The sequence below is a fragment of the Plectropomus leopardus genome, chromosome 23 (assembly GCF_026936395.1).
Source record: "Plectropomus leopardus strain MGB_pleo_1.0 chromosome 23, ASM2693639v1, whole genome shotgun sequence".
NCBI classification, from domain to species: Eukaryota; Metazoa; Chordata; class Actinopteri; order Perciformes; family Serranidae; genus Plectropomus; species Plectropomus leopardus.
The window spans coordinates 7,542,267-7,557,122 of NC_142198.1; the positions used below are offsets into that span (position 1 = coordinate 7,542,267).

A 14,856-nucleotide genomic window follows, 5' to 3' on the forward strand; every position below is an offset into this window, starting at 1 on the left:
GTCTCGTCTGCACTTTCTAAAGAGTAGGTTGAAAGACGATCCTCTCCTTTCTGTTTAAGCTGTTGAAAAAATAACCAACTTTGAGCAAGGAGAACGTTAAACGTTTGATATGAGAGGATCATGCTGATAACTGGTATAAAATCCCTGGGCTGTCATCAGCAGAATTTAGATGCCTGGTGTTGCTGGAAGTAATAGAGATAAATGCTCTGTGGCTGAGAATCTATCTTGTTTCTTCCCTCGAAGTCAGTGCCTTGCCCTGTGAGCCAGGATAAAATATCTCCCCCGTTATGCTAGCTCACACACACACACACACACCCAGACAAGGGTGTTTTGTCATATTTTTTGTCATTTTTCAAGTAATAATGGGTTGCTGTACACAGTTGTCAGACAGGACAGGAATCAGCTTTCTTCCCTTTCACACATGCATATGTGTGCAAAACATTACACCCACCAGCATCCGGCCATATCAGTATAGTCCATTATCATTTTGTTCGCATAAAAGCATCATTGTTTGTGGATAAATTGGCGAAAGACAGTTTCTTTGTTTAAACTAATTGTTGTCATAGATAGTCAGCCATTTGTCATGTATGCCGCTTTGTCTAAACTAGTCAACATGTTGTCAAAATGAGGATAAAATTGCTCAGCATAGTTATTTCTGGAGGACTGAAGAAGACAGGAAATTTGATTATCCTTTTTTATTGTCTAAAAATCATAAAATATTGTCTCTTAAAATTGAGAAAGGAAAAAAAAAGTAACAAATTAAAAGTTTTCAGAAAGTAATCAAAAACTGAGAAATTGTATACATTTAATGAGCTACAAAAAGATAAAAAAAAAAAGTACTGTACATAGAGCACACACATATTCATGCAGCACACGAACACACAGCACTCAAATTGTTTCAGTCTCGGGCTCCTCCTTATGGACTAATGGCTGCCGTCCATTGAAACCAAAGTGCATCAAATTAGTGTTGCGTCTAGACAGCCTGTCCATGTGGATGCGTGTGTCCATAAATTTGACATTAAATGCATAGTTAGTATGTGTCTCCCAGATAAATGAGCTTGTATCGCCACACTTGTGTGTGTGCATGTGTTCCTGTGCACATATGTAATTTATCTGTGTTGGGGCCTTTGCTCTCCCAGTGGAGCAGGACATGAAAAAACACCCCTTCATTGTCATTCAGAGCTGCCGTGACAGCAGGTCATTTGACGTCTTATCTGAATAACACGATCAAAGATGGATGAGTTGCCTGTTTGACATGCATGTATGAATGTGCTACATGTATTTGCAAGTGTCCTTTATGTTAAAGCAAATACAGTATGCATGTATGTCTGCATATGTATTCTGTGTTTGACTTTCTCTGTGTGTGTGTGTGTGTGTGTGTGTGTGTGTGCGCGCGCGCATTTCCAGAGTAGAGTCACAGGGCGAAGACCTGACCCCACAGGGACTTTTGCTTACACTGTCCCTCCCCCCCCTCATCTGACACATCACTAAAGGTCTTGGGAAAAGGGGTCCACTGGCAGAATTTGTGCGTGTATTTGTGTGTGTGGGTCTGCGTGCAATGTGGATGATGGATTGGGGTCATGGGGGGTTACAGGGTTGCGATGTTGTTGCCAAGACAAACAGCTGCGCTTGTGTCTGGGGCAGGTGTTTCATAGCGACTCAGCACATTGAAATTAGTCAAATCAATACACCCCTTCCGCTTTTCTGCGCGTTAGTGTGTGTGTGCACATTCCTGTTTTAGATGTGTGCTTTTGATCCGTGTAATCACTGCCTCTATTGAGCTTTTGTCACATGTGCAAAAAGTGCATGTTTTGTGCATGAGTAAAGGGTCTAGAGATGCTTTTATACTTGCGTCACTTACACTCTCTCTCCGTATATTTACTGCACAGTTACCTGGCTATAAATTGCAGAATGCCTATTGTCTCTGTAGCTTGCTATGGCCCACCTACACCCAAGTCCATTTTCCTCCCCTAAATGGACCATGGAGAACTGCCCATTCTATCACTTCAATACACAGAGAGCAAAGGCACTTTTCCCACAATAGTCTTGGTGTGTAGATTATCCACCCTCCGTTGATTTCTGAGCTTTCTGAGAGCCCCGAGGTCTGTCTCAGCTTCCCAGTGTGTGCCGCATTCACTGCGAGCTTCTTTCTCACGCTCAACCAACTTTATGTATTCACCCATAGATATAAACACCACTCTCCTGAGTAAAGACTCTTTTTTCCATTGTCTTGCTTTTTTTTTCTTTGTATTTTCATCCCCAACACTCATGCTCTCTCATCCTATTATTCTCATCCTTTTATTCTTCCATCAAACACACCACAGAAGAAAGGGTGGAGGAAATGTACAGTAGGTGTAACAGAGGACATGAACTTCCCCTGGATCCAGATAACAGGCGAGGGCCCTCAGACGTCACTTAGAGAAAACTTTCTTATTCCTTGTACTCACCGTTTATGCCAACATCAAGGTCAAAGCCGCTGGAAACTGTCTAATCAACTAAAAGTAATTGACTGGAATTTTAGCATTCTGAGAATCTTTATTAGTATTATACACCCGTGTAGTTGTATAATGGTAGTAATAATCAGTGACAGTATCTTTATGTGCCTGTCTATAGTAGAAAACAAATTAAACTGTCACAGAAAGTATCAGAGAGGACAGACAGATGGTTTCTTAGCCTGCCAAGAGCAAGCAGAAGTACATCAGCAACATTTGTATTAGCCGCATGTCTAAAGTAAATGAAGTAAATTTATGACAGAAGGCAAATGGGCATTGGCTGTTAATCTGATCAGAAACATTCACATTCTTTCTTCATTCATAGGGAGAAAGTTGCCAAATTGTCTTTTAAATTCTGGCTTGTGCTAGTGTAAGGAACAGCTAATCACATCTGCAGTAGAAAATGCATTTCTATGCATGTGTTCTAGTGTGATAATTTGTAGTAAACTAATACAAAAGAATCTTTACCTTTTGCAACCTGGGCAAATTCACTTGATTTCTTTAAAAGCATCGGATATGACCCAAATATTTGCAAGAAATTAGTAAAAAATAAAAAAGCAGAAGAAAATTAATTGAGTTAAAAAAAAAAAAAAGATGGAAAAGGAAATGACCTTAAAAAAAGGTGCCTTAAAAGTAAAAATAGCGTTGGGGCGCCCAGTAGCTTACCTTGTAGAGCGGGTGCCCCATGCACAGAGGCTACATCCTTGCAGCAGCGGCCTAGGTTCGATTCCCACCTGCAGCCCTTTGCTGCATATCATCCCCTCACTCTCTGTCTCCCCCTTTCAGTCTTTAGCTGTCTGATCATAAATGGTTTTTTTTTTAAAGTAATAATAATGCTGTAACATAATATTAATATTACTATGATATGATTAATACAATTCTAAGTATTTTTCTTCACATTTTTCTTTAGCTTTTTGAAAAGATTTTTTTAGATCAACTCATTTTTTTGCAATTTGTGGGACATTTCTTGGCAAGTTGCTAATTTTCTTTTTGTCTCTATGTTTTCAAAAGAATTTTAACCAATTTGTTCAGGGTTTAAAGGTATACATACTTACAAAGGGTTAACGTACGCCAAAAAAAAGAGTTAAAAGTCATCACAGTTTTAACTGGCTTGTGTCAGTGGTGGGGGTGTTTTTATTAGATGCAAATAAAATCAAATCCATGTGAGCTACCTCAAAGTCCCACACAACAACAAACCCATGTTGCGTTGGTTGCTATAGCAATATATCAACCACAGCACTCGGTGTCGAGAAATTCTAGAGCAAAAATCAGAATGCCAGATGAACTTTGAAAATCCAAACTTTAAACGAACTTTTACATCGTATGGATATCCTTATGAACATTTAGACAAGGTTTGTATTTTTCTTTGTGTGAGGCAGGTGTGGATGGCACCAAGAATCTGTTAAAATGTCTGCCCAAAGCCACAGCGAATATTTTTAGGTACAAAATGTGATACCGGGTCAATTCACAAATGATTTGGAAAAATTGACATGTTGCTCAGCTCCACAAAATTCCAACAGTTTAGCTGCAGTTTTGTTTCCCCCACTAAATCATTTATATGAGTTCAGTTTGTTTTGTATCCAGTTCTGGCTGAAATGCACATTGCATATAAATATTGTTTTTCCTGCTCGCTTTGAATAAATTCTTTGGTATTTTTATGGTGACAATCTCTTCACATCAACAGGTCTCTTCTTTAAGAGTCTCTGTATTGTTCATCTACCTGGAGGTCAGCAAGTCACCTTCTCTCAACTCTAACAAGCTTTTTAGACATATTACCTGTCCATGATGCATCAAAGATGCAATGCAATGCTCAGGATAGAGCAGTCATTCATATTTTGAATTTTTTTCTTCAAAGCCCAGCACTTGAACCAGGAATGAGCATAGAAAAATAAAAGTAATGCAATCATGGGTAAGAAATTAGACCGCAAATACATTTAAAACCAGCATTAGTTCCAAACTCGCAATTTGTGATTCCTTGTAAATTTTAGATAAAAATTTTAGAATTGGTACTTTTGGACATCTCACTGCTTTGTCCTAATTTGAATGGAAATATTCTCCCCCTCCATCCTAGGGCTGCACAATTAATTGAATATTATTCACAGTCACAATTTTGGTTTCCCACAGTTAAATGATCATCTGCGATATTAATGTTTAAAATGCATGCTCGGCTCGAAGAAAACTCTGCTGCATCAAATCAAGCACGTCATAAACGAAGAGCGGCCTCCGTTTTAGAAGAGCTGTCATGCTGCTTTGGGTGCACCCTGCAGCAGCCTGTGAAAAACTTTGCTGAATGTTGCAACTGCAGACGGGCAAAACGAAAATCCATCATAAACCATCATCATCTGCTGTTGGACACAGGAGACAACAAATCATATGCAAAGAGTGTATGAGACTTGCGTCTGCTCTGCAAAGCAACACAACTATAACTTGTTAAATCACCTAAAAAAAAGTCACAATGACAATATCAAGGCCAAGAAGATTAACAGATGAAGAAGAACCTGCTTAAGACTTATTTTGATGCAAAGATTTGTGAATTAGCTGAAATTTAGCACACTCAGAGTGAAAGCAGTGCTCTGTCTCTTGCAATAAAAACATGTTGCACATACAGTTTTATTTAGATTTTGTTTTTAAGAGATGCACTGTGAATAAGAACCAGTCTTTTTTTTTTTTTTTTTTTGATTAAAAGATTTGCACATTACCTGAAATGTAGCACAGTATGGAAGTGACAGCAGTGCTCTGTCTTAATCATGAAAGTGCAATTAAAAACACATTGTCCCTAGAACGACTAATAATCATAATAAATAATCGTGATCTCAGTATTGATAAAAAATGATTGTCATTATCATTTTCAGCCTTGCTTCATACCTAAATGAACAACAAAAACAAGACGGAAAACTGATAAAGAAAAGAACAAAACTATAGCACAGAAACGGGCGAAAACTGGAAAAATGGTGATGGACGAGTAGATGCACATGCGCTCTTTCTCTCTCCCTTTCCTTCCTTCCTTCTGTCTGCTCCCTCTGTGTCTCTCTCACACGCAGACATGTACTCTGCCTGCTGCTTGTAAACTTTGGAAATGGCGAACCAGTAGTGAGAGATGGGTCAGTGTACTGGCATCAAAATGAAGTCTTTTCACGCCAGCAGACAAAAAGCCTTTGAATGTAAACTTTTAACTTGAGAAGAGCCTTAAAGTAACTTATCCATACTTGGGAACACTGGAGGGGAGAAGATGACTTTACTCACATATAGTCGAATGTGACTGTTTACTTATTATGCAGTGTGTGGAATGCTTTGATGGTTCGCTCTTCAGAGAGCCAGTGGAGGCCAATAAGTCCATCTCGCACTCAGACCATCACAAAGTTCTTTTGGGTTTGAAATTTTGTGCCTGCCCAGACTAAACCAGACTGACCCAGGCCAGGCTAAACCTCCCCCTGATCCCCCACCAGCAGATTTCTCTATCTGTGGCTTTGGTCCAGCTGTGGCCTTGGCGGCTTGGTCACTATTAAACACAGCTGTTGCTGCATTTGCCTCTGGTAACACACACACACACACACACACACAAATGTACATGAGCACAAAAACAGTAAGAGCTCATACTCTGTTTAAAATTATATCTCCATCCGGATGCACAAAGAACAGAAATTTACAACAGTGGGGGAGCTTTAATTGTACACAGATATGATTTCGTTGCCCTCTATTTTAATCATGTTCTCTTTGGAATAAGAGATTGTTCTATTAAGGTTGAAATATGAGACAGGAATGAGATATAGCCCAAGAACAGCCTCCTGTGAACAATGAAATAGATAATATATGTATGCCGCTGTGCTGGACTCTGAGTCTTAAATATGCTATATATATATTTATATATATATATTTTTTATCGCTCTCTGCTTATGAAAACTATCTTTTCATGATTAAGAAGTAAAGCCCTAAGTACTGATTCTCACTCAGACGATACTTTACAGCTCTGCCTTTTTTTCGGAAGGTCATAACACTGAACATAATGAAGTGTTTAAGCTCTGCATTAGGCCCTGTTGTGTTCAATAGTGATAATTTAATCAAATTCAATAGATTGGCATCTGTTTAACTCGATAATGTAACACCTCCAGGAACAATGTCATGTGATGACACTGCGATAACTGTAAGGGAATCTCAGTGCTGTTGTCGACCTGGAGATCACAACAGATGCCTTGAAAGACGAGACAATGAGATAGGATCTCGAACACGTGTCGATAAATAGAGCTTTTCAAAAGGCACAGAAACTAACAGCATGTCTTCAACATGTCGTTCTGTCTTCTCTCTTTAACTCGCGCTGTTTATGGAAACAGTTGCTGCACCTCATTAAGAGCTGGTTTTACTGCGATGATGGGATGCTTATGTGTGCCACTCCTCATTAGTTTTTTTGTTTGTTTCTTGTTTATTTTGTCCAAGAGCAATATTAATTCAACTGACTGACTGTAGATGCTTCCAGTGTTGTCACTTACTGTACGGAAGCAAGACACTGTGTGTTTCTGCCCTCCCAATTGCTCCCAGCACACAGTGGCCTCATTAGAGCAACAACCACTCACAGTTTTTAAACTGTATATTTACTATTTTTACTCTGGATGTCATTGTGTTTAACTTCACCATACTCTTCTCATCATTAGTCTGCTGAAAACAAAACAGCACACTCTGGAGATTAAATGGGTACAGCTTTTCCCTCTGTTAATATTAAAACACACTCCTGTTTTGTCAGTGTTGACAGATATGTTTAAATTTTGATCCAAAATTCAGAAGTTCACTTATATCAGGACAATGCTTGTAGTTTTAGTTTGTGCGTGAATTCAGCACTGTTGGCTCCATTAAAGTTAACTTACAGCAAGGTGATCATCTTCTAAATGTCACACATAGTGCTGGTAAGGCCGCTGAGGCTGAATGATGATATTGCAAAGTGCTCCTATTTAGGGAAAAAAGAGAATGAATCCCAACTTGATCGGCCTGAGGCATTTAAACTATGATGGAGTCCAGTCGGACCCAAAGCCAAGGGCCCAATCAGGTGCTGGCTACAAATCAAAGCTCTAGTGTTCCCTCCGAAAATGATAAACTACATTCAACTTGAAAGCACTGTGTTCTGCTGAAAAAGAAGCCAGGCAGAGCTCTTTCCGAAACACCTGCTTTCCATTGGCTTTGTGGCTTCTTCATATTTGCTGAAATGTAACAGACAACAGTTTGATGGAAGCATAACACTGTGAACATGCTTTGTTTGTAGAGCTGGAGCAGTCACTGTTTATGGTCTTAACTGAATCCCTCTTTCTTTGACCTACTCCCTTGTCCCTTTGCTTCCTCTCCAGGTGCTTCAGAGGGCTCTCTTCATGAATGAGACACACAGCGAAGAACTTCCTCAGGCGGAGTCAAAGAGAGAGCACTGCTGTTGGTGAGCTCTGGCACATATACACAACACTGAATTTAATATAAACACACTGTAGTAGGAAGTATAATGCGACAGTGTTGGACAATAAGTCCTTTGTATATTTGTGATGTTGATTGTCCTGATGTTTTGTTAGGTTTTAGGCATCAGAGTTATTAGTATCACTAACATGATGTAAACATTTATACCTGCATTTAAGGGATAGTTGAGATTTGAAGTGAATTGCTTTCAGTAGACACTTTCAAAGGGCTCTTGTTTGGAGAAGCAGACAGGAGTACTGACGCTGAAGCTAAGCAATGTACTGCTGTGGACAGGCCAACAGCAAACAAAATATTAGTTGCCTAAAACAAGTCCATACTTAAATTTCAAAATCAGTTCAAGTATATACTGCGTTGAGAATATTTTTATTGCCTTACCTTAATGTCCAGCTGCCCTTTTCTGAGGGGGAACGGGGAAAGGATTATCTCAAAGCCATTCAGTCATTTTACATCACAGAACACAGGAGGTGCTGATATACCGCTGCCTCAATCAGGTAGTTTGTATTACTCTGTGACTTTGGTAATCCAAACTACCCCAATAAAACACTGAAGTCACACAATAACACAAACTGTTCCAAATGGTGGTATACCAGCAGCTCCTGTGTTCATTTATGTAAAATTACCACTTTTAGTAGTGTCTGGCTTTGTAGAAACCATAGATAATGGCTTCAGTCCCAGTGGAAATCACTGTACTATGGCAAGGTAAAATGGTAAAAATTTCTAAATATAGCGTACACTTAAAATGATTTAGATTTTTTTTTTGGCGTAACTTATTTTTTTAGGTGGCTAAAATATGTTTTGTTCCTGCCCTGTTTATCACAGTACATTGCTTAGCTTCCGTGACAATACTTCCGTCTGCTTCTCCAAGCTGGGAGCATGCCAACAGCCCCCGGTTTGCAGTACACTGACAAGTACCTCATACAACCCCACTTCAAATGATTCAAACTATACCTTGAATGTGTTCACACAAACACAAGCTCACACAGTTTTTGAGGTGGTGAAGAGGTATCTTTAGCGTCATCACTAATACTTTAGTTGCTGTATATGATTAACTACATTCTGTCCAAAAAAAAAAGATTTATATTACTTGGGTTATGCAAATAATTTGAAATTTGAAAAAAAGTCTGACTTTGTGGACTCCTAGTGGTTATATCAACAAGGACACTTTGTTTGACGACATGAATGCAGATGCCACAACAATCTAGCCCACCCTGATATAATCAGAAACATTTTGTAAACAGGGGATTGGAACAAATCAAGTAATATAGGAGAGCGGATAACAAGTCCTGAGTAAACAATGAATAAAAAGCAAACCTCCCCTACACATTCACTGACACCTTCAACATGCAAAGGTATTAGTGTTGTCACACAGCCCAATACAAGTGACAGCGGGGAGCTCATATGTATACAGAGCTGGGACTCTTTTAAGCTCAGCACACACTCATCTGAAAATTAGACCTCCATGCAGCGAGTGAAAGAGCTTTTCCGTATGTGTGTGTCTGCCAGTGAGCCAGCACAAATCTAGCTGGCCATGCATGCCCTGAATGCTCATAACCCAAGAAGATACCCAGTCTGAGGTCAAGTGGATGCACAAACACATCTAATGCCGACAGACTTTTGCCTCATATTTCTCCCTAAATGAAACTGTGATACCGTTTGAGATATTTGTCGAATAAGCTTGAATGAGAATGGGGATCATTTTTGTAATGGTTTGTCGAAACGCCCAATCTGTCGAACATTTCCTATTAAAAATTTTTTTCTTCTGTCAGCTGGCAATACAAGACCTTACAGGGCATTTTTGCGAAATGAAACCACACACACAGTGACAGACACGGCCGCGCACTTGCTGTCTCAGCAGTTTTGGTTATGAGATAAGCTTGCCTGCTCCAATAATGCTCACTCAGTGACCAATAGAAAAAAAATCTGAATATTTACTTGACCTGTGTGTGTGTGTGTGTGTGTCTGTCTGTCTGTCTGTCTGTCTGTCTGTCTGTCTTTATCACTGGGGTGTTGCATCCTGATAAGTTGGGTCTGTTTTTGCAAGCATTTTCCTTTTCTTGATAAAAAGATTCTCCTGTGGTTTTCCAAAAAGATCTTAGCCTCTTTATCTGTGAATGTCTCTTGGACATTAACAATAACTTAACACTAGCTAATATGAACATGTGTAAAGTACCATTGTAGCAGTTTTAATTCATGTTTTTAAGGTTCTGCTGGCATTTAGACTGGGAGGCAAATGTAGCCTATAATTTCAGCAAACCACCTAAATCAACCTTTGCTATCAAAGGGGCCATTTTTGCCCCCCCCAAAAAAACCTGTCTGAAGCTGCAGAACTTATTTTAGCTTTGTAATGAAGGTAAAACAGCCTATTAAGTCTAACATAGTTAAGCAACATTATGAATAGGTCTAAATGAGCATTCATTAATGTGTTTTACCTCAAGGTAAACGGGACACTTTGCTATTAATTATTAATTTGTACTTCAAGTAAATGAAACCTTCCACGTGTTATTAAGTTTGCTATTTTCTTATGACAGTTTTTCTCTTTTGCATTTGGAATACATTTTAAGCCAAGCTAGACTTAAGACTAGCCATCACTATTGAGGTTCAGCAAAATTTAGAAGAAAAGGCGCCAGGCCGTAGATGTATGAAGCAAATTTTAGTTCACAGTATGTCAAAACTGTCTTTAGTTGGTGTAAAGGTGACACCTTTTTACAACTGAAGAATATAAAGAATAACTTTAGGCCAACAACAATGATAAATTTAAAGTTTTAAAAATAACTGTCTCACCTCCCAAATTTCTTTTTAATGTCAAAGCCACAAGGAGCTACTGGAGAGAAGCTAAAGAGCTGCATGCAGCTTTTGTTTTTAATCTTTTGTTGTTTTTGATCTTCTGTTGTTGTGTTTTAATGTGTTGTCATATTTTAATGGTTTGTTGTAGTTTCTGTCTGTCTATCTACCCACCCATTGATGGATTTAGGGTAGGAAGTTGTCTGCCCCTGACCTAAATTGTAGTTACTGAAATGAATCTGCATAATAAGAGATTAAAAATGTTGTTTGTCATTGAAATCTCCAACGTGAAGAAGATCATCACTGGAAAAAAGTGGTCATAGTTCACCTTCCATGGACACATAAATACTCAAAAGAATTTCTTGTTCTCGCCATAAAAAATAAGGTTAGAATAAAGTCTAGAGGCAAGTGGAAATTCATAACAGTGGTCCTCTTAAGAATAGCAGAAGAAAGCCGTGTGTGAGGCAGCGTCTGTTTGTGCTTGTGTTCAATAAACGAGTGGGACAACTTGATTAAGTCTAGTTTACTGTGAAGACGTGGGCCTAATGAGGGATATTGGTTTCAATGTGCTAAACAAAAACAATGGCATTATGAAATGGGAGCCAAGTGTTTAATACAAGGAAAGATTATTCGATGAAGATCTCACTGAATTATACATTAAGCATATTACATTAAGCATTTATCATCTTAGTTGTCGTGTTTGGTATGCAGGTGTTGTCAAAGACCCCATATGGACTGCGGATTCCCTCCCAGCAGCTAAAGATATAGAAGAGCTTATGAATTTAGGTCAAGTCAGCGTGCATTGAACTGTATGCAGGGTTATGGATTTATCAAGCAATGTGCCCGACTTCTCTGACCTTGTTGGCTCTGAGCACAGCAGGGGACACAAGTAGAGTAGCTGTGACACTGTTATACACAGGACTTTCCCTTTGCCTCCATTACTCTATTTCACTTCATATTTCTTTCCTGCCCACCTGTATTTACATTCATGCTCTGCTCTTATTGCGGTCTCTTCGCTGTCTTCTCTTTTCTAATTACCTATTTTATTCAGTCAGTCACTCACCCACACTCTCCTGTGTTTTTCTGCCTGCTTAGCTGTCATCATTCTGTCATCTGCATTTTCGGGCCCGCGTTTGAAATGAATGCAGCAGAGCAGCAGTGGAGTCAGCCTGGCCACAGTCCAGGCCGTGATACATAGCCTGTTTGGGGGGAATCTTGTGTCAGACCCCACAAAGGTCATAAAATGGAAAGATAGATGCCGTGTCGACTTTCCGCACAGCGTACACTTATGACCAGAGGGAGAAGTGTGTGTACAGTACGTGCATGTGTGTCAGTTCGAGCATCTGTGCTCAAGTGTAAGCATATGAATATGTTTTTCTTTTCATGTGCACTCATTTAACGGTTCATTTGGGAGGAATAGGTATTAATGTTAGTATGGAAAGTTTTATTGGATATGACAGACACATAAACACACACATATATACAGGACATGCATGCACACACACACACACAGTTGAGCTTCCGTACATGGCTTGCTGTTGGCCTACAGTTCAAAAACAATAATAAAAGCTTTGGGATGAGTTGCCAGGGGGCAGCTGGAGCCGCGGCAGGTTGAGCATGCCTAATGAAAACTTAATGCTCATTGGCAGGGATTGCCACCGCGCTCCTCCCCAAGGATTTAAGATCAGGCCGACATCAAGCCAATGTCAAGATCTGTGGAGCCCAAAGTCAAAAGCCTGGCAGTGTGTCTCCGCACTTCTAGGTACACAGACAGAGAGCGTGAGAGAGACAGAGGGAATCTGCAAAAGAGATCTAAACTGGCTCAGAATAGTCACCCTCCTTCCTCACCAACAAAATTCCTTGCAGAGGCTTATTCTGCACGCTGTGCCTTATCCCCATGAAAGCCATAAAATCCGGAGATTGGCACTTGGATCTGGAATTTTGAGTGAGAGCAAAATTACTCTCCTTAGGAATTAGGTCCAGCAGTGCAGACAGCAAGTGAGAGAAGGGGGTGATATGTGCTATATAGAAGCAAATTTGTACAGAAAGAGTTGGGGGGAGAGAGACAGCAGCATGTTGAATCTCGGTGGGAATGTGCTCTCCGCTCCCACAATTTGAGCAGGGAAGTGTCGAATGTATGTTGGCCTGATGCTGTCTGGATAAGGCCTGTCTGCAGTAATTCAAACCAGAGAGAGAGACAGAGGATATGAGGCACTCTTGTTGTATTTGCGATGTTAGAGTCATGATATCCCTATGTAATGAGCTCCCCTCTGATCTGCACAACTGCAGGGAGACACAGAGAGGGAAAGAGTGAAGGACTGGGAAATGGAGAAGAAGGGTTCTTGGAAGAATAAGACCGAGGCCTTTGAGGGGATGAAGAATAGATGCAGGGCTGTCAAACTCAGTGGAATTCTTTGTGCTTCCCAAAATCCTGTCATCTCCTCTCTTTATCCCCATAAAGCGCACACACCCTTATAGTGGGTCCAATTTATGCAGTAAAAATGTTCTCTGACCTTTTTCCCCAGATTTGTGAATTGTTGTGGTAGACCAGTGATACTCAACTTATGGCCTGTTGGCCAAATCTGGCCCCTGATAGGGTGCCAGGTGGCCCCCCAAACCATTTCTAATTCACAGGGAAATTAAATTGATTGGCACTGGGAATTTCTTTTGTTCTTGTAATAAACACAGCTGCCTTTACATTGCTTCGTGCCAATCACCCACCTGCAAGAGCGTTTATCCCCCAAAACATAGTGTTGTTAAAAGCAGCTGCTGCTACAGGCCAGGGCTGTGATTATGGGCAGGTGAACGTCCCTGACAGAAGTGCAAGCAAGACTGATGCCTTGTAAATAATGGCATGCTTTAGCAAGAGCATAGACTTCACTGGTATTACCAAAGATTCTACATATTTGGACAATTTACCATCTGAATTTTGGTGGAAATGTTATCAAAGGCCCCGTTTCTCTTTTGGTTGTCCTTATTAGTTACTGGCACTGTGTCGTACAACTCTAAGTATTCAGTCACCAACATTATCAGCTCCTTCGTCTTGTTGTCTTTCTGCTTCTGTGATGGCTGCCCCCTTCTATTTGACCGTCCAAAACCAGGCGGCTACCGCCAGAAGTTTAACACAGTGAACTCGTCGTGTCATACCTCTTCTGCCATGTTTGAAACTTCTTCCCCTCTGCTGCCTTCCTCTCATTGAAGGGAGCGAGTTACCCCATGGCAGTGTGAAAGCAGTTCAGTGTGTCAAAGGGTAGGTCTCCATTAACCCTCCAATTGCGCAAATTGAAATTTCGAATAGAAAGTACACTTAATGGAAACGAGTCAATTTAAAAACTTAAATTAAAAAAAACTTCCTTGTATCGCAAAAAAGTTTATATGCTATATGAGGCGGCACTTCAGGCAAAAAGCCATATTTAGCAAAACTGCAACGGAAACACTTTTTTCCCCTTTTGTCACATGTTGCTATGGCTATGCGCTTGTCTGTAGGAACTAGCAGGCGCTACAAGAGGTGTTATTGCATTGCATAACTTTTCAAAAGCTGAGCCAATCATATGGAAGTTTTGAATCCACAGTTCCTCTGTGGAATCATGGACTATCACCTCCCAGAAATCTCTCATATGAGGTCGCTCCCTCGTATAAGGGGCTCGCCTTTCCATTATCGCTCACATCCTTCATCACCTTCAATTGGAAATATTGACAGCTAGTGCGGCGGCTGCAATGGAAATAAACCTGCTTATGTTTTGAATTTTCATCACCATGCTTCTTGGAATGTCATCGCGAGAGAAGAAGATGCACAACATCAATGGAGACACAGTCATCTCGCAATTGTGTTTTATCGACAATTTGAAAATAATGCCTAAGTTTTGCACATATCTGTAATGCAAACCCGGCCACAATGCATTGAGAACATGAACATAAAGCTTGTTTATTTTAAAAAAAAGTGTCAGGGTAGAATCCCCCACAACCCCTGACAGACATCCAGGCTGAGCCCCAAACATCTTTAAATCCTAGCCTCTGCGTACATGTGCAGCGCTGCTGACTGGTCCCTGACCTCCTGTCATTTTGCAAAAGTGGCCCCCGGGCAATGCAAATTAAGTATCCGTGCCGTAGACTTTAGAAAAGAAACGGATGTAGC

At 40.3% G+C, this 14,856-nt stretch overlaps 1 protein-coding gene across 1 annotated transcript in view; it reads left to right on the plus strand.

Annotated features, from left to right (window-relative positions):
* Positions 1 to 14,856, plus strand: part of LOC148185628 (uncharacterized) — a 77,085-nt gene that overhangs the window by 39,289 nt on the left and 22,940 nt on the right. The window contains exon 14 of the mRNA XM_088073942.1: positions 7,823 to 7,905. The gene's annotated coding sequence lies outside the window, so the exon portion shown is untranslated. The remainder of the gene's footprint in view (positions 1 to 7,822; positions 7,906 to 14,856) is intronic.